This window comes from Furipterus horrens, unplaced genomic scaffold (genome assembly GCF_987537825.1).
Source record: "Furipterus horrens unplaced genomic scaffold, mFurHor1.1.pri manual_scaffold_8, whole genome shotgun sequence".
Taxonomy (NCBI): Eukaryota; Metazoa; Chordata; class Mammalia; order Chiroptera; family Furipteridae; genus Furipterus; species Furipterus horrens.
Genome location: NW_028327178.1, coordinates 29368941 through 29388135, shown reverse-complemented (window position 1 = coordinate 29388135; position 19195 = coordinate 29368941). Strand labels below are relative to the sequence as shown.

General features: G+C 32.7%; 1 protein-coding gene across 2 annotated transcripts in view; it reads right to left on the bottom strand.

Annotated features, from left to right (window-relative positions):
- The window catches only part of NOL4 (nucleolar protein 4), a 287019-nt gene that overhangs the window by 228991 nt on the left and 38833 nt on the right, over positions 1-19195 (bottom strand). The window lies entirely within an intron of this gene.

The following is a 19195-nucleotide window of genomic DNA, read 5'->3' as shown; positions in this document are numbered from 1 at the left end:
AAATAATAAATTGTCATTTGCCAAATATTGTTATTTTACAGTTTTTTGATATGAGAATGCAGGAGTAAATGTTTTATAAATAAAAATCAATTTCCCCTGTATCCACCAAATAAATCCTGAAAAACATTTAAAGAGTGTCTGTTTAAGTGGCACCAAATAACTAACCTGCTCTGGAACACCATATATCTTGACATGTCTTCAGAGTATTATATAAATTCTTGAATGGCAAATCTTTGCCACACTCACAGATGTTACAAATGTATCAAAATCAAATTTTGACAGTGCCATGTGTTGTCTAAATATGCTTTTACTAGGGAAAAGCATCATTTCAACATGGGTGATATGTTTTTATCAGTGTGAATGATAACATTTATTTTAACTTCAATTATAATAATTGTTAACTATTTTCTCATTTGAGAACCACCCAATTGATATCAACTGTTGCTCTTTTATTAACTACTTCAACTAAAGTTTAAAAATTCCTTAGGAAAAACATCAGCTCATAGAGTAAATCAGAGCAGCTACATTGTTCAACACCATTTAACAATCTGCGAAGTAGATGATGGTTGGCAAACTGCCTTGCATTATTCCGTGAGTAGTATCTTACCAGTTAGCTTGCTCCTTTAGAGTAATCCTGGATTAAAGTGCCAGCCTAACACCCACAAATTTTGGCAAGAAGTTTAAACTGTACTGTTCAAATTCAGTCTATGGAAGTGATGTCAACTAAAATAGCAGAGTAAGGACCTCTGAAAATATGTTCTTCCTAAGAGCAATGAAAAAATTGGCAAAAATATGTCAAAATCAACTTTTCCAAAATACTGAGAACTCATGAAAGGCTTACAACAATCCAGCAAGCATTTATTAAAAAAGAGAGAGAGAGAGGTAACTCAGAAAGAACAGGAAAATGTATGGTGTTTTAACTTGCACTAATTCCATCTTCTACTGTGCTGCTCTGTAGTAGCCTTGAAAAATAACAGTCCACACTCTTAGCACAGCCTGGTAGCCACCGGAGAGAAAAAAATAAAACTGGAGCTTTCCAAAATGCCCATTCCCAAAATTAGTCACATTCTTTTACCCATCCAGTGGTTCTCTGGAATATCCCATTTAACAGATTGTCTGAAGTTGACATGACTCAGAGCTCAACAAATGTGAAAGTCTTCTCCTCTGGAGTATTTATAGAAAACAATTACCAAAAAAAAAAAAAAATGTTTTATCATTGCAGCTGCATAAGATAGTGGGTAACATTTGAGTCAATTTGTGACTCAGACTAAGCAAAAGCTTAAAAGTCAAACCTATGGAATGAGATATCCATTGGGTTTTGAATGGCTCTAACATGTATGCATGCTCAATGAAGATCTAAGAAAGCCCTAATATTTTACTTCAAACTAACCATGAGACTCTACACAAGCAGGAAGTAGATGTTAGGAAATAGTTGTCAGCTACAGAGCTGAGAGTTAAAGGTTTTCCCTAACACAGAACGCCCCTTAGCAAATACAGGTATATTTACTGGTTCTAGAAATTTAAGGAAATCACTGTTCTATCGTTGGACTATTAAGGAGAGTAAAGACATCAATGGCTACACATGACAAACAGTACAGACTTTACAGAATTCATCCATAAAATTCATTAAACAAAAAATAATATAATTATAACAAGCAGGAACAACAAAATCTGAAGAAAACAAATTTTCATTTCTGGAATTCCCACATCACACTATTGAAAATATCCATTTTTCAATAAGAAACTGGATGACACAAAGAAACAAAGTATTGGCCATACACAAGAATAAAATCAATCAATAGAAATTGTCTCAGAGGAAACCCATTTGTTGGATTTACTAGAAAAATACTTTAAATCGGCTATTTAAATATGTATAAAGAGTTTAAGAACACTATGTATAAAGAACCAAAGAAAAGTATGAAAATGATATCACCAGCAATAGAATAGCAATAGCAATAATGAGAAAAAATTTTTTAAAGAAAGGGCCAAATAGAAATTCTGGATGTGAAAATAGAATCAATGAAATAAATAATTCTCTAGAGGGGCTCAACAGAAGAAAACAGAACAAAAGGCAGAAACTATTTGAGCAGAAAGTAAAAAGAATCAGTGAATATAAAGTTAATTGAGATTATCCATTCTGAAAAACAGAAGATAAAAACAAAAAATAATGAACAGCACTTTAGAGAATCCCAGGCTGAGAAAAATGAGGAAGAAACAAAAAATTTTTTTGAAGAAATAATGGGAAAAACTTCCCAAATTTGATGACAATAACAAACTCCAAATATATTAAAATTAGCTAGATCCACACTTCCCTAGTATTATGGACTGATTAGTGTATGGACAAAATTCATATGTTGAAGCTATAATCCCCAATGTGATGGTATTTAGAAATGGAGTCTCTGAAAGGTAATAAGCACGAGATGGGATCATGAGGTGGGAACTTCATGATGAATTAGTGCCCTTATAAGAAGAGATATCAGAGAGCTTGTGCTCTTTTTTTCCCCACCATGTGAGGACACAGCAACTAGGTACCCATCTACAAGCTAGGAAAACAGTTCTCAGCAGCAACTGACTATGCTTGTACCTTAATATTGAACTTCTAGCCTCTAGAACTGTGAAAAAGTAATGCTAGTTTTTTTTTTAAGACTATAACATTTTGTTATGGCAGCCCAAGCTGACAAAGACACCCAGATACCTCATCAAACTGTAGGCAGCTAAAGACAAAGAAAATATGGAAAGCAAGAAGCAACTCATCATATGCGGAGATCCTCATTATAATAAATAATTGATTTCTAGTCAGAAACCAGGAAGGCTAGAAACCACATATTCTAAGTGCTAAAGGAAAAAGAAAAAAAAAACCTGTCAATCAGAATTCTATACACCACAAAGCTATCCTTCAAAAGGATGAACTAAAATAATTCCAGAAGAACCAAAACTCAAATAATTTGTTCCTAGGATATCTGACCTAAAGAAATACTGAAGAATACTCTTCAAGCTGAAGCGAGAGGACACTGGACAGTAACTTTAATGTAAATAAAGAAATAAAGAGCTCTGATAAAGGTAACTACACAGATAAATATAAAAACAGATATGAATATAGAACAATGATTTTTGTGTAAAAATGTTTCCTATCTAATTTAAAATATAATTGTATAAAGCAAGAATTAGAAGTGTATGTTTATAGACACAATGTATAAAGATGTAATTTGTGGCAATAACATTATAAGGGCTAGGACTCTTTAAGAGCAAAGGTTTTGTATACTGTTGAAATTATGTTGGTAAAAATGCCAACTAGACTGTAACATGTTAAGAAACTGATAGAAATCTCCATGGCAAGCACTAAGAATGTAACTCAAAATATATTGTAAAAGAACAAAAAGAAAGCTAAAATGCTACACAAGAAAATAACTATTGAACACAAATAAAAACAGTGAAGACGGAATTGAAAAATAAAAGATATGAAAGAGTAAACAAATAGAAAATTAATAGAAATAAGTTGTCTCTTATCAGTAATGACATTAACTGTAAGTGGATTAAATACAACAATTAAAAGACACAGGGCAGAATGAATTTAAAAACATCCAAAAATATCGACGAGAGACTATTTTATATCTAGACAAAAAAAAAAATTTGAAGGATGAACGATATACCATGTAAACCGAAAGCAAAAGAGAGGTGAAGAGGCTATAGCAGTATTAAAGTAGATTTTTAAATAAAAATTATTTATAATTATAAAATGACAATCCTTCAAGAATATATAATGATTAACATATATATACAATGAACAACACAGCCACAAATACAAGAGAAAAAAACTGACAGAATTGAAGAGTTCAAAAATAATATATGGAGACTTCAATACTCAACTTTCGAATAATGGGTAAAACAACTATATATAACATCAGCAAAGAAACAGAAAACTGGAACACCACTATAAACCAACTAAACCAAATAGATATCTATAGAGCACTCTACCCAACAACAGCAGAAATACAGTCTTCTCAAGTACATACATAACATTCTGTATTTTAGGTCATATAGTAGGTCATAAAATAAGTGTTAATAAATTAACAAGAACTGAAATCATACACCATATGTTCTAAAACTATAATATAAAGACGTTAGAAATCAATAACAAAGAAATTTGGAAAGCTCACAATTCTGTGAAAAACAAAGCAACACACTACTCAATAACCTGTAAGTTAATTTTTTTGAGATAAATAAAAACAAAAACATAGCAAACTTGGCCTTGGGATATAAAACTGAAACTCATGGACACAGACAGCAATGTGGTGGTTGCCAGAGGGGTTGTAGGGAGAAAGGGGCCTAATATATGGTGACGGAAGATGGTTTGACTTTAGGTGGTGGACACAGTGCAATGTACAGATCATGTATCATAGAGGTGTACACTTGAAAGCTGTATGATCCTATTAACCAAATTTCACCCCAATAAATTTAATAAGAATTAGAATAAACTTATGGGACACAGGAAAAAAAGTGCTTGAGAAAAATTTATCATGGTGAAGGCTTACATTTAAAAGAAATAAATAAACACCCTAATTTTCCACCATAAGGAACTAAAAAGACAAAGCAAACTAAATGCAAGTCAAGTAGAAAGCAATGAAATAATCCTAAAAATACAAGAGAGAAAATCAATGAAATCAAAAGCTGTTTCATGGAAAAGATCAAAAGCAATGATAAGTCTTAGCTGGACTAATTTAAAAAGAGGGAAAATTCAAATTAATTAATAAGGTATTTGAAAGGGAACATTACAATCAAACCTACATAAATAAAAAGGATTACAGTTGTTTATAAACAAATAGAGAAGAGTGGCTTTTGTCTAAACATTGAACATGCTGACCCCGAAAAGTAATTTTAAGATTTCAGCTGAGTTCTTGTAAGGGAAAGAAAGGCTTAGTGCTAATTGCTGAATTGCTCTGAATTAAGAAAATAATTTATACCAATTCTATTATTACCATAATGTTATTATATATGATCTATAGTATAGTTTATAGCATATATGTATATATAATATATACTTTATTATATATTTATATATAATACCATATTATAATTATGTTTCTAAGAAGCACATGTCAATTAAAAAGACAGTAATATAATAGAAAACATGCAAGCAACATGAAGATGAATCAAAGAACATTTATACAAGGATAACTAATATCTGTAAGTTGGTTCTGTAAGTTGGTTGCATTACTTTGGCATTTCTTTCCAAATGTTAGTAAAATCTATAACAAAGAGAGGTAGGGTAGGTGACAGTATGGAATTCAGGGAATAGACTGAGTTCCATAGTTGGGTCATTTCAGTCTGATGATAATGGAAGAGCCAACAAGGGACAAAGTGAACAGCAAGAATTCTGAGAAGGCAGTAATTCAGATAAAATATGACATGGAAATAAAAGTCCCTCACAAAGTCTCAGAAATTTGAAAGGCAGCATTTGAGTTTTCAAATTTCAGAACGGAGGTTCTAGCCAATCTCCTTTAGATGGGAAGGGGAAAGGAATCTCTAGATGACATACCTGTTATATATGGGACTTAACGGTAGTAAACAAATGGCCCACCATTGAACAATTTATGAAAATAAACCACTAGAAACCAAATATTTGTATAAAAAGTGTGACAAAGACACAGAAGTAATAAATTGGTGAGACTGACATTACAGAAACAAGAAGACTAAACATTACTTCAGATTAGGGGTTCAAACTTTTCTTACCTGGCATCTCACCCATTACCTCGATACACTCACTCTATTTTATCCCTAATTAAGGATTCAGTTACCTTGTTATCTTCTATCTTTCCAACTATCAGTTCACTTCTCAATTTCACTTGCCTTCATACCCTAGCCCCCATGGGAAAACAATGCCTATCTTAAAATTTGGATAACTATCAAGAACTATGAAGGATCTGAGATTTTACCCTACTTGCAAGCTAGCAATTTAGTGAGCCATAGTTTCATGGATGGTGGCAGAAGAAGCAAGACTCCTGCCTCAGCGACAAACACCATTAGTTATTTATAGGTTTGGCAGTAGCCAGAACATCCACAATTGCATCAGTTCCCCACCCTCCAATGTTCGCAGAGCAACAGGAAAAAATGCCAGAGGTCACCTGCACATGTAGTGATGTATACTGCAGGAAAGAAAGCCCAAGCTCAGGGAACTTGAATCTTTTATAAAGGATAGCAAGCCTGCCTAGACTTTGCCCTAGAGGATGCTATCATTTTTATTATACTGAAAAGTGAGTTAATTGGTTTAAAGAAAGATACTAACTATCCTCCAAGGCTACTTACTCTACAAATATCCTTAGAAGACAGTCCCAAAGAAAGACAGTCAGTGCCTCTTCATGAGACATACAGAAATGCTAGAACACACAGAGAATCACCTTCCAACTCTCCTCAAATTTTCTCTCTTGGTTTTTACCCCATATTTTTACTTTGGGGAGCTATTAAATCATACCTTATAGCAACTTCCTTTATGAATTCATACAAAAGAATTTTGGGTGTGATACTTACCATTATAATTTTCATCTTTTGGCTATATTAGAGATGTCTGATTGCTCCCCTCTGGGTCACAGAGAACACTGGTAACCTACAAAGGATGCCCTCAACACAGTACTTAAACCCTTACTATATACAATAACCGGACCAAAGTTTCTCTTCCCAAGAATTTGTAATTGAGACAGAAGATGAAGGCAGCCGAGAATTGGTGCCATGGCAAGACAGTGGTATGCGCAAACCAAAGACACAAAAGATAAATAGCTAAGTCTTACCCTGGGGGAAAAATAAAGGTAATCTTCAGAGAGAAGAATGAAACATTTATGCAGAGGAGAGAGACTCCAAGCCACCATGCAATCCCACAAAGGGAAAGAGAGACAAGCTCCTGCCAGGCCCCACTCTACTCTCTTCATTTGTGTTCCGTGAAAATTTCATTTCCCATTAAGTTCTTTCCATAACCGTAAATAATTTCAAAATTTTAACATGTTAGAGTGGGTTTATGGGCATCTTTCGATTCTTGCATAAGGCTTAAATATAATTTACATTTCTAAGAACATCACTAAATCACTCAAATCATGACCCATCTCCTATTTCACTAAGGAGTTAAAGGCAATTGTCATAAGCTCAACTTACTCTGCCTCAGAAGACCTGTAATATTATCTGTCTGTCTAGAACATATATTAATATGTAAAAAAGGTTCATTTTATACTCTATGCCTAATATAATGTGACAACTAACAGTCTTTTGATCAAGAAAAATATTTCCCCCTAGTTCATATTAGTTATTAGGCTTATAACTAGTTTTACAATGTTATCAGAAATAATCATATGTGTTGTATCAAACATATCTTCAGGTTTGAAAAACATCACTTTTTGGTCTTTCCTTATAACAATCATTTTATCATAGAAATTATTGTTTTACTTTTTCTCTGAAAGACAGTCTTTATTGCTTTACAAAGAGATCAGTGTTCTCATTTTTAGAAATTAAAGCAAAAACTTTCATGTTAAGTACCATTTAATAGCTTTATTTATTCATTGATTTGATATTTGTTTCTATTATTGATAGCTTTATTATTGCCAATGTGCAAAGGAAAGAGGATAGATATAAAGTCAAAACCAGATTTGTAGGTATTTGTCATGTTTTCTGTGTAACTTTTGTTTTTGGGCTGATGGGTGGAAATACTATACTTGCAAACCCATTTATTCTGACATATATACACCCATTATTCTCTTTTTGGTTCACTTCATTGTCAGTTACATTATTTTTTTTACTTCAACAAATCACTTAATATCCCTGGCCCATGTTTGTGAATTCAGGATATAATACCTTAATATGCAAATTTCACAAATATAAACAATAGCATAAAAGCACTTTAGCCAACCTGATGTGTTCCCTGTCAATGAGACATTAACCAAGACCAAGTGACCATTACTTCCCTCAGAGTACTTGAGCAACCAAAATAGTCAGGAGTCATTATTGAAAATGTGAGAATGTATTAAGAACATGATTTCATGATGATAATTAATCTTGCATTTCATATTTATTAAACATATTTCAACTAATATTTCATTCATTGTTTCTCTGTAACAGCTACACTGCTGTGGACCATTTGATACTCAGCCAGGTTGTAAAGTAGATCAAATATTTTGCTTTGAAAAAATACTCACTAATCTGTTAGCTTTCTGATGGCAATGATTTTCACCCATCCCTTTGACTATCACACACCTAGACCAGCTGAGAACTAATATATGCCCAATAAAAGTTCACAGACTCTAAATGTGCATATTTATGTTGTTCTTTTCTTTTTTTAAAAGTATATTTTATTGATTATATTGTTACAATAGTTCCAATTTTTCCCCTTTGCTCCCCTCCACCCAGCACCCCCCCTCCCCCAGCAATCTCCCCCCAAGTCCATGCCCATGGGTCGTACATACAAGCACTTACGCTTCACCCTTTCATATATTCTTCTTTTTTTAAAATAATTAATTAATTTAACAATAAAAAATAACAATTTCCCCCTCTCAGACTTAAGACCCTTTATATAATCTTATAAAGGACAATGGGCAAAAGTCTCAAGCTCCTCTAGCTGCTTCAAGCTGGACATGGTCGTCGTCCTACCTACCCCTGGATCCAGAAATCCCTAATAAGAGTGTTGTTCTTTTCTTTAACACTCCTTTTGACTCCAAAGAGACAATTTTAATAAGCATGACTTGCAAACCAGTTTGGACCTTTCTAAATTTTTAACCCTTATTGGAAATTCATTGCTAGAAAGCTCTCAGTTATGCTGCAAAAATCTTCAAGTTTCAAATTTCCAAAACAAACTCATTAATATATTCTATATAACATTAGACACAAGTCTGCCTCACACATTTCCCCTACCACTTGTAACATAACTATAAAGAAAATAGGTGCAATTTAAATATAACTATAAAGAAAAGAAACATGTTTTTGAAAGGATAACAGAGCTTACGTTAATTTGACAGATAGTTGTATAATAAAATAGTTGATACTTCAACACCAACCTCTATGTCCCACCCCATTTTTCACTTGCAACTACCCTAACTCAGGTCTGCTCTATCAAAGTGATAGTGTTCAAATAAGGAGTTTAGACTTAACTCAATTAGCTATTGGTGATTTTTTTTTTTTAATGTTGGAGAGTGGCAAAGTAGAACGTGATCTTAAAATCAGTATGGTGAACAGAGAGAAGAATGGGACATTTATGCAGAGGTGGACAACAGTTTGTTTGCCATTCACCCACTGAAGGACATCTTGGTTGCTTCCAAGTTTTGGCAATTATGAATAAGCTTCTATAAACATCAGTGTGCTGGTTTTTGTCTAGACATAAATTTTCAACTCATTTGGGTAAGTGCTAAGGTGCATAATTGCTGGGTCCTATGGTAATAATTTGTTTCATTTGTAAGGAACTTTTATTGACTCATCTACTAATGGACACTTGGGCTTCAATTTTACCCTTTGTGATAGTAGGATGGAGCTGGAGAACATTATGCTAAGTGAAATAAGCCAGTCAGAGAAAGACAAATACCATATGATTTCACTCATTCGTGGAATCTAATGAACAAACTGAACTAACAAGCAAAACAGAGACTGACTCATAGAGAGCAGGCCAAAAGCTCTGGGGCAAGTTAGGGGATGAAAACGATCAAGCAAAGAGACAAAAGGACTTAGCAACATGGACAACAGTGTGATGACTGTGGGGGAAGGGAGGTATAAGGGGGTTAAGTGGTAATGGAAAAAATACAATAGAAAAGAAAATTTTAAAAAATTTCTAGATTGTCTTCCAGAATGACTGTGCCATTTTGCCTTCCCACAATGAATGAGAGTTTCTGCTCTACATCCTCATCAGTAATTGGTGCTGTCATTATTTTGGATTGATCCTATTCTAAGAGTGTGCCTAGAGTCTCATTATTGTTTGAATTTGCAATTCCTTAATAACATGTGACACTGAGTATTACACCTTCTTTTGTACACATTGTATCTCCATTTTAATTATCAACAGCTTAAGAATAGCCAAAGCTATTCAGTTTTCTGTCTTCCATTAAATGTAATATAATGCCTTGAAATAATTACTGAATAAATGCTGGGATTCAAGTAAAATAATAAACAAAAAAGAATTGTGTCAATTGACTGGAAGGATGAACTCTGCCTCAGAGGTGTCTAAGAAACAATGCCAGAGTTAGTCATTATTAGAACTGTACCAATTTTGTATATTTGCAAAAATATATTTGTGTGTGTTCTCAGATGATGTTTTTTCTCATAACAGTATAGATTTGTGACCCTAAAGTAAATGGCTTTAATGTATTACTACTGGTGCTTTATTTGCATAGGCTGAGAGAGATTAAAGGGGAAATGAGCTATATTTCCAATATGTTAACGTCTATACAAAACCTCCCCAAACCTTGAGTAAAGGCGATTTCACTTTCAAAGTTAATTCATTCACCAAACATTTATTGAGCATTTACTATATACCAGGCACTATTCTAGAATAAGTAATGCAAGGGCTGACAAAAGTAGATTTACAGTTTTGAGTACACAAAACAGGGTTTATTCTTGTAACATTATTTATTATTTTATTTGTATTACAACTGTAAACCCGCTTTTGCCCACCCCTGTGTAACTATGAGCAAAACCAAATAGTTTCTATTACCAATAAAGTTAATGATTACCAAGATATACATTTAAGGTTTTCACCTATATCTAATAAAACATTTCAAGATCATGTTATTCAGTACATTTTAAATTAATGTTACTCTAGTTTAGGAATAAATTAATCTGAAATGATTAAGGCTAAAATCCTTTAACCTGAGTTCAAAATATTTTCATTCTTCACATATGATTAAATATTTGAATCTAGAAAGTTCACATTGACATTTAGCATTGTAGATGCATTTTTACATCTTTTTGCTTATTGCTTTAACCTCATCCAATTTCCAATCTAAACTACATATTGAACAATGGTTTTACTTAAGTTACAATTTAAATAGTAGAAAAAAGTAAACATATATACATATACTTACACATAAAAATAAATAGATACACATACACACATATATAAGATTCACTGCATACAGATAGTATCCAAATGAATTTCAACATCTCTGTTGTGGTAGGAATTCAGATTTGTAAAGAGCAGGCTCCCATCTGGAATTATAGTCTATATAAACAGGCAAAATTGATTGATATTCATTCAACAAAATTTACAAGAGCTGAGAATGCTTATCGCTTGATAAAAATGGCTAGAGGCCATCTGTAACAAATCACAGGCAAATAAAAGCTTGGAATATAAATTACAATAGTCTCTTAAAATGTAATGCAATGGACAAATGTTATAAATGATTTTTCTATCTGCAAAATTTTCTTTTATAAATAAATGTCAAGTAAGTTTAATTTCGGTACAATTCCATTATGTTTATATATTTGATACTTATATGAATAAATGTGCCATCTATTATATATGAAGATGAATTACTCAGTCACCATGAGTAAAATGTGTGCTTTTAATTGTTGGTAAGATTTATCAGTTTATAGTGAGTCACAGTGTCTTCATTCTCCTTGTGGTATATACTCATAAACTGAGCGGACTAGGACAAGGAAAGAGTCCAAAAACAGTGTTAATATACAAAGTAGTAAATGGAATTTTAGGATTTGATAGTTTAAAATTGAAATATACATACAGCCATGTTTGACAAGAATTTTAAAGTTATTTTGATTTTCTTAACAGTTGTATATTTATCTCCCACTCTAAAGAAGTAGTATGATTTTGTTCATATCCGTATACTAGAGAAATGACTTTGTATTTTAAAAAGTATAAGTGGCATTTTATTCATAGGTATGATACTTGATATAAAACTGTTTCATATGCAGTTACAAAACTATGCTAACAGAGCCAAAGAAACCCATTAGGGAACATGAGTCAAAAGTATCCTACGCTATTTAAAAGTACAGAGATATTGCTCCCCCCCAAAATGAATAAACCCAATAAACTTTAGTTTGCAATCATAGCATAGAAATGAGAACCCAACTTGAGCTGTGTTTTCTTAAGGATATGACTACATAGCTATGGAACACAACTGCAGGAGGTCCTGGACATATATGATAAAGCAAGAAAATTCCATAAATACTGAAGTGTATCTCCACCCACTTCAAATAACTTCATCATTTTACAACATATTGTCAGTTGAAAAATAGTTGAGTTTCCCTCTCTTTATTCCTATTTGTGTAAATTTTGGAAAAGTGAATTATATAATGGAGAAAAATATGCAAACATACGCTCATACATGTGCATATATACACACATCATATATAATGAGATAACAATAGACACTTGTGCCAATTAAGATGACTTTGCTATAATAAGCAAAACAGCCATCTTAAAATTATACAATTAATATTTTGCACACAAAAATTCCAGAGGCAACGTTGTTCCAGATTTGGTGTGAGTCAAGGAAATATTATTATGTCCCAAGTAAGTACTATCCTTGGTCGCCACTGTCATCGATCCCATGTCGGTTCTGTATCCTGGTGATTGCGTATTGTACACAGAACGTCATCCAGTGATGAAGAGAGTTTTATACTTTACAATGTTTTTTTTTTTTTAATTTATGAAAAATTACCTTCCCTGAAGCCTCACAAAAGACTTTCCTTAGCTTCCCCTGGCCAAAATGAGTTTATATTGCAATGCTCTCATTTCAAGGGAAGCTGGGAAAGCATATACATGAGTATAGGCATATTCAAACTTTACAGGGGGAAGTAGGCTCTGCCAGCAGAGGAGATCCAGAGAGAAATAGGGGCCAAGGGGACTATCTGTAAGTCTGCCACATCTCTATATTTTCCGAATTTACCCTACATTGTTCAAAATTCATCTACTTACCTACCTACCTCTCTCTCTTCTTCTTCCCCTCTTCCTCCCCTCTAACTTGCTCCCTTCTTCCCTCCTCTCTTCCTCTCTATCTCTCTCTCACACACACACATGCATGAATCCACATGTGTTATTTTCTTCTGCAACTATTAGCTTCTATACATGGGATGGTGTTTTATTAATTGTGATGTGCAATGACATCATATGTAAATATCTCCAGTATATCCAAATAGTCTATTAAAACTTTTAAACCTCAGCTAGATTTTTACTTAAAAAATACTCAAGACTTTGTTGGCATCTGCTAAAACAAAGAGCTGTCACGGTGTGTAACTCTTTGAAATTTACTGTTTTTAGTATTGGGATGGGGGGAGAAGAAAGAAGAAAAGCGACCACAATATTTGTTGAACTTATGTATCTTTTAAGTTAGTTGGGGAAAATGCTTTTGTTCAAAATTCAATTATGAAAAGATGTTACACATTTTATTCCACCTCATTCACTTTCCAAGAGTTGCTATATTAGCTCTCTCATCTTTAGCAGTTTTTAGACAATAAAGCTGTAGAGATTATTTTTTGCATGTAATTAACATAGAAACTACTCACCTAAAATGCAAATATCTTTTAAAGAGCTAAGACTTAACATACAGATATCTCACTGACTCCAACCTAATTAATTCAAATTAATGGAAGTTTACAGTGAAAGGGGATTTTCAAACGACTTAGCAGAATCTTGTGATTACAACCTAGTATAAAATCATTTACACATAATATTGAAAATGACACTTTATCAGAAATTACTGAGTTTTCATGAAACACTAGAGCATGACTGCATCATTTTCTCAAATGCAAATTTTATAGATTTAATCACTGGCCTGTATATGCTCTTTCTAATTCCTCTGTCTCAAAATTGAAATAAAAAGAATAAATATGAGTCACAAATAGCAAAATTAATATTTATCAACATACAACCCAAGCAGCCAAATAAAAAACAGAAGTTGCAAATTTTGATGATTCTATTAATGCAAAACAATGAAAAAGCCAAACTCAGTTTGTGAAAATTTTATGTCTATTGATAGATGGTAACCTTTTAAAATCATACCACCATGTTTTCCTTTAAGTCTCAGTGTCTATAAAACAAATGTTAGTTTTCTCAAGAAGTATACTTTTTAACTTTAATAAAGCTGTTACCTATGTGTGCCAAAATAAGCTTTCCTGTTGTCATTGCATTGAGGCCAATTATGCCAGTTTTACAGGTGGCTTATGCATTTTATTCTGCATTTGCACTGGTCAAAATATCTAGGACCTGAATAAGTGTCACCTTATCTGGATTTCTTTACTAGCATTGCATCGTTCAGGTGAAATACCATGACATTGACATCAGGTACAAAGTGGATCAATATTTTACTTAAAAAATCTCTGCCAACATATCATAAATTTATTTTTCTAATCTCCAAGATAATCCCTAACCAACTTTGTCACTTCAAAAATTAGGTAACTATGGAAGAACACACAGGAAATAAATGTAATTATAAAGACCAATAGACGGTAATAAAATCTCATTTCTGACCAAAAAAGAAATGGACCATTCTGCACCATGTGCATGCACCTTCTTTTTCTTATGTTTGGAAAAATAATGCAATAATTATTAAGTAACATATTCCCTTCAGACAAGTCCATGCTGAGAACATTTTTTCCCCTTATATTCCTTTAGGACACAGAGAAACTTATTTGTACTCTTGTATCTGGTTCATGAAATCTTAAAGCTCAGAAGAGATGACTGCTTAAATGTGTGTACGTACTCTTCCTCCTAGAAACACTAAGGTCAAGTGGATTACAAAGACTGGATCATCTTGTTTTAATCAAAGTATGAAAAAAATCACATCTTATGGAAATTGCTGATTAGGGAGACATTTGGGACTGAAAAACACACACATTTACATCTTAAACCATTAAATCAGAATCACAGAGTCAGAATCATAAACTGGTTTTAGACCACAACATAATTTAATAAATAATAAATGAAATGGTTTGTCCTAGAGGTGAAGTTGCCATCACTGACACCATTTATGTCAGCAGAACATAAATTTTAATTAGAGGTTTACAGCAGGCATTTGAGGGTCCTCAAGCAAATATTTCTGAGGAACTTTAGTCACACTAACTATAAAGCATGAATGGGCAGCAAATTTCCACACAATGGAAAGATGATTTGGCATTAATAGAATCAACAGGAAGAGACTTTTCCCTTGCAATAGTTTAATGTATTTCCCATTAACTTTGACCTAGAGAACACAGACTTAAAGGTTCAAGAAATAATATGGAACAAATGAGTACTTTTCTCTAACTGAATGATTGTTTAATCATATATGGTACAAAAAGACAATTTTGTAACTCCTTAGATGTTTATGATAACACTCTTTAAGAAGGTCTTGTTAAGTAGATAGGCAGATATTTCAGGTTTTGGAGACTGATTTCTGCAGCCTTTGCAGTTTCTTGATGTCCTTCAAGAGTAGATGCAGCCAAGGTTTTGAGTTTTGTTGTTTTTTTAGGAGTGGAGAATATAATGATGGATTTGTGCAGATCTATTACTCTATACAAGATTATTTGTGGGTGGGAAAAACAATACAAAAAATTCTAATTAATAAAAACTTACACTATATAACACAGGAATTAAGCAAGTTTCAGTGATAGTCAATAAAAAGGTGTAAAAGTAGTTTTACAGTTATTCATATGGAAAATAATATAACAATTAATAAATAATGATACAAGAATAAACTCAGTTTTGCATACTCACAACTGTAAACCTACTTTGCTGTACCCTGTACAATTCCATTTCATTGTGACTTTACAAGAAAGTGGAAGGAAACCTGAAAACTCTGACATCCTTTTTCTGGCAAGTTTATCCCTTTAAACCAAGAATAGGTGAAAAATGTTATTTCAGAGTTAAATAGATACATAGCTAAATCTACTCCAATCCCTTCACTTACACTTCAGCAAGGTGAGGTCAATAGAGAGATAAATTAATATTTGACTTGACTACAACAAAAGCAAGTATATAGACTAAAAATGCTGTAAAACAACAAAGCCATGCATTTTTACTCAACATTTATTGTATGTGTCCCTTTAGCTAGGAGCTGTACAATAGTTGGGGGAGAACTTAACATTCCAACTGTTCCATGAAACTTATCTCATGGGAATGAAAAGCTTTAATTAAATACTCACACTTAGCTCTATTATCATAAAATGAGATAAGTGCAGAGAAGTAAAACTAATGAGACTAAAAACCTATCTTAGGTCTGAAAAAGGCACTGCTTGAGAAGAGGCCTGAAGAATGTACAGCAGTTAACTAGGTGAAAGGGGTTATGGGAGGATGGTTTGAATTCCTGGCAGAGGGAACAACATATGCAAAGGCCTTTTTTATAATTTAGTTTAAAATATTTTCTCACTTCCATTTTTATATTTTCTTTTGTTCATGAGTTATTTAAGAGTATGCTTTTAAAATCTGATTATAGTTTCTAATAATTCGCTTCTAATTTAAATTTAATTTTGGTCAAAGTGGAAAATATGAATCAGAGTTTTAGAAATTCAGTGAAACCTATTCTTATAATATAATGTTACAAGAAAAATATTCTGAGAATGTTTTAAATTCTAAATTAAATTACAGCAACCAGAGAGTGAAAGAAACAGATCTGTTAGTCTGTTAATGGCTGCTGGCCAACTAACAAAAGACTTCTCACATTAGTTCGATGTCTGTTGGAATTTCAGATTAATTTCCAGGTGGCTATTTCCATATTATTTTAGGTAGGCACAAAGAAGCTCCAGACTTCTGCACAGTCAATACACACAGGAAGGGACATTTTACTTTTTCAGACTCTGCACCTACCCCAGTGCTGGCCCCCCTATAGCCAGTGCAAATTTTTTCAAGATACTTACATTTTTCTTTCCCCATCTCCCTACTTGATGTATAAAAACACTGCCAACTGCCGAAGGACAGACACATTTTTTTCCACCTAGCCATGCTTTTGGTAGTTTGAACTTCATGCCCCAAGACAAGACTTCTTTTTGGCTAGCATTTTTGACTCAATAAAACCCTTAAAAAAGAAAGACTCCTCACTGTGGAAGTTGAAATATTTTTAAACAAACGTATATAGAATTTTTACAAGTGGAGAACAAAGTAAATGCTGTAACTGCCAGGTACAAGAAACATATATATATTTCAACCAAACCTGTTTACTTTTGGATTAAACCTTGTTTTTCTTTAGCAAACAGTAGCCAAATCAGACAAAAATTAAATGGGAGGCATGTGATAAACTTCACATTATTACAGTGGCTTTGTCGATTGTCCATGTTACAGTATTCCCTCACTTATCACGGGTATTACGTTCTAGACACACACCCTCCCCCACGAAGTAGGAACCTTACATCTATTCTACACTCTTAAACCTGTGTAACTTTAACAACATACGTATACAGTACCACAAAATATTACAATATAGCAAAAACTCCACGATAAATAATTAAATATATATAATATTTTTCAAAATCCCACAATACAGAGAGGCCGCAATAAGTGAACCATGATATAGAAAGGGACTACTGTAAGTTTATTAATTTCTGCTGTATATACAATAATGGTTATACTAGTAGTTGTATACAAGTTTAGAACCATGTTTTCTTTTTATGTTTCTGTAATGATTCTATTCATCCATAAAAATACTATTACTAACAATGAAGTTCTATTTAGTCTGATGTAAATATGACAAAAATGTATATTCATCCACTATGTTAATATTCACTGTTGTCTTTTTTTGACAGTTTTATTGATTTTGAGAGAGGAAGAGAGAGAAAGAGAGAGACATTGATGTGAGAGACAATAACATCAATCAATTGCTCCCCCAGAAGCACCTGGACCAGGGATTGAATCGGCAACCTTGTTATGCACCTGACCAGAAATCAAAACTCACAACCTTTTTGGTGTATGGTAGTCTTTTAATTTTAACCTGTGATTTCTTAATTTGATATATCACTTGTAAAGACCATATTAGTGTATTAGTTGGGCTGAGAATTTTTTATCTAACATTATAATTTTTCCTCTTTAATTAAAAAGTTGAGTCCCTTTACTTTATTGTATTTAATGATATATTTGAATTTAATTCTATTAGATCATTTTGTACTATTCTTTCTTTTACTTATGTTTCTTTATCCCTCCCTTTGTCACATTTTTTGCAATGCACTGAAGTGATTTTTCACATTTCACTTTGTTTCTCTAAAAATTTACACATTATTTTATTTCTAGTCTTAGATTGACAAAATTTATAATTTAAAAATGTTTAATAAAGTCCAATTGAAACAATATGTCAGCCCTCCTTTTAATCAATACAAACGTAAATTGCTTTAAATCCCATCAGTCATCTTCTATTTAAAATGTTATTTTTGTCCAGAACTTTGCTATCACTACTTTATTTCTAAGTATTAGCTATTTATATTATCACTATAACATTTAATATGCTCTCATGTGTTCAATTTTTTGTTCTTCATACCTTTTGACAACATAATCATTCTTTTTGTGATCTCTTTTTTCCTTTCCCCTAAAACATATCCTTTAAAATTTGTTTTAAGGGTCTATTAATGGTAAAGTCTCTCAACTTTCATATGAAAATATCTCATTATACTCTTTTATTTCTTCTCAGCCTTTGAAGTCATTTGATTACCAAAAATGCTCTTGAGAAGCCATGTTTACCTAGCTAACCTTAAATAGTATTTTTTCTTTCTGCCTGCTTTTAAAGTTTTTCTCTTCATCTATGGTTTTCTGATATCTCACTACTACTTGTCTAGTTATGGATTGCTTTATCTATCTTGTTTATTTGCTGTATTTCCTGAATGCGTAGCTTCTTCTCTTCCAAAGATTCTTGGTAATTCATATATATTTGAAAAGGTCATCTCCCTTAATACTCTATGCTCTACTTATGGGATTCTAATTAAACACCTTTTTTGAGCTTCTCATTCTCTATTCCATGTGTTCTAACCCCTCTTTTCCTATCTTCTACTTTTTCCATGGATTAAATCTTTAAAAACTTACCCAAGTTTATGTTTCAGTTCACAAATTCTTTATTAAAGTATGTCTAATCTTTTTAACTTCTCTACTGAAAGTGGGATGATGTCATGTGAAGATTGGAGTTATGCTGCCTAAGCCAAAGAACACCAAAGATGGTCAGCAAAGCAGCAGAAGCTAGGAAGAGGAATGGAATAGATCTCCCTCCCAGCCCTTGGAAGAAATTAACCCTGCTAAGAACACCTTTATTTTAGATTTCTAGCCTCC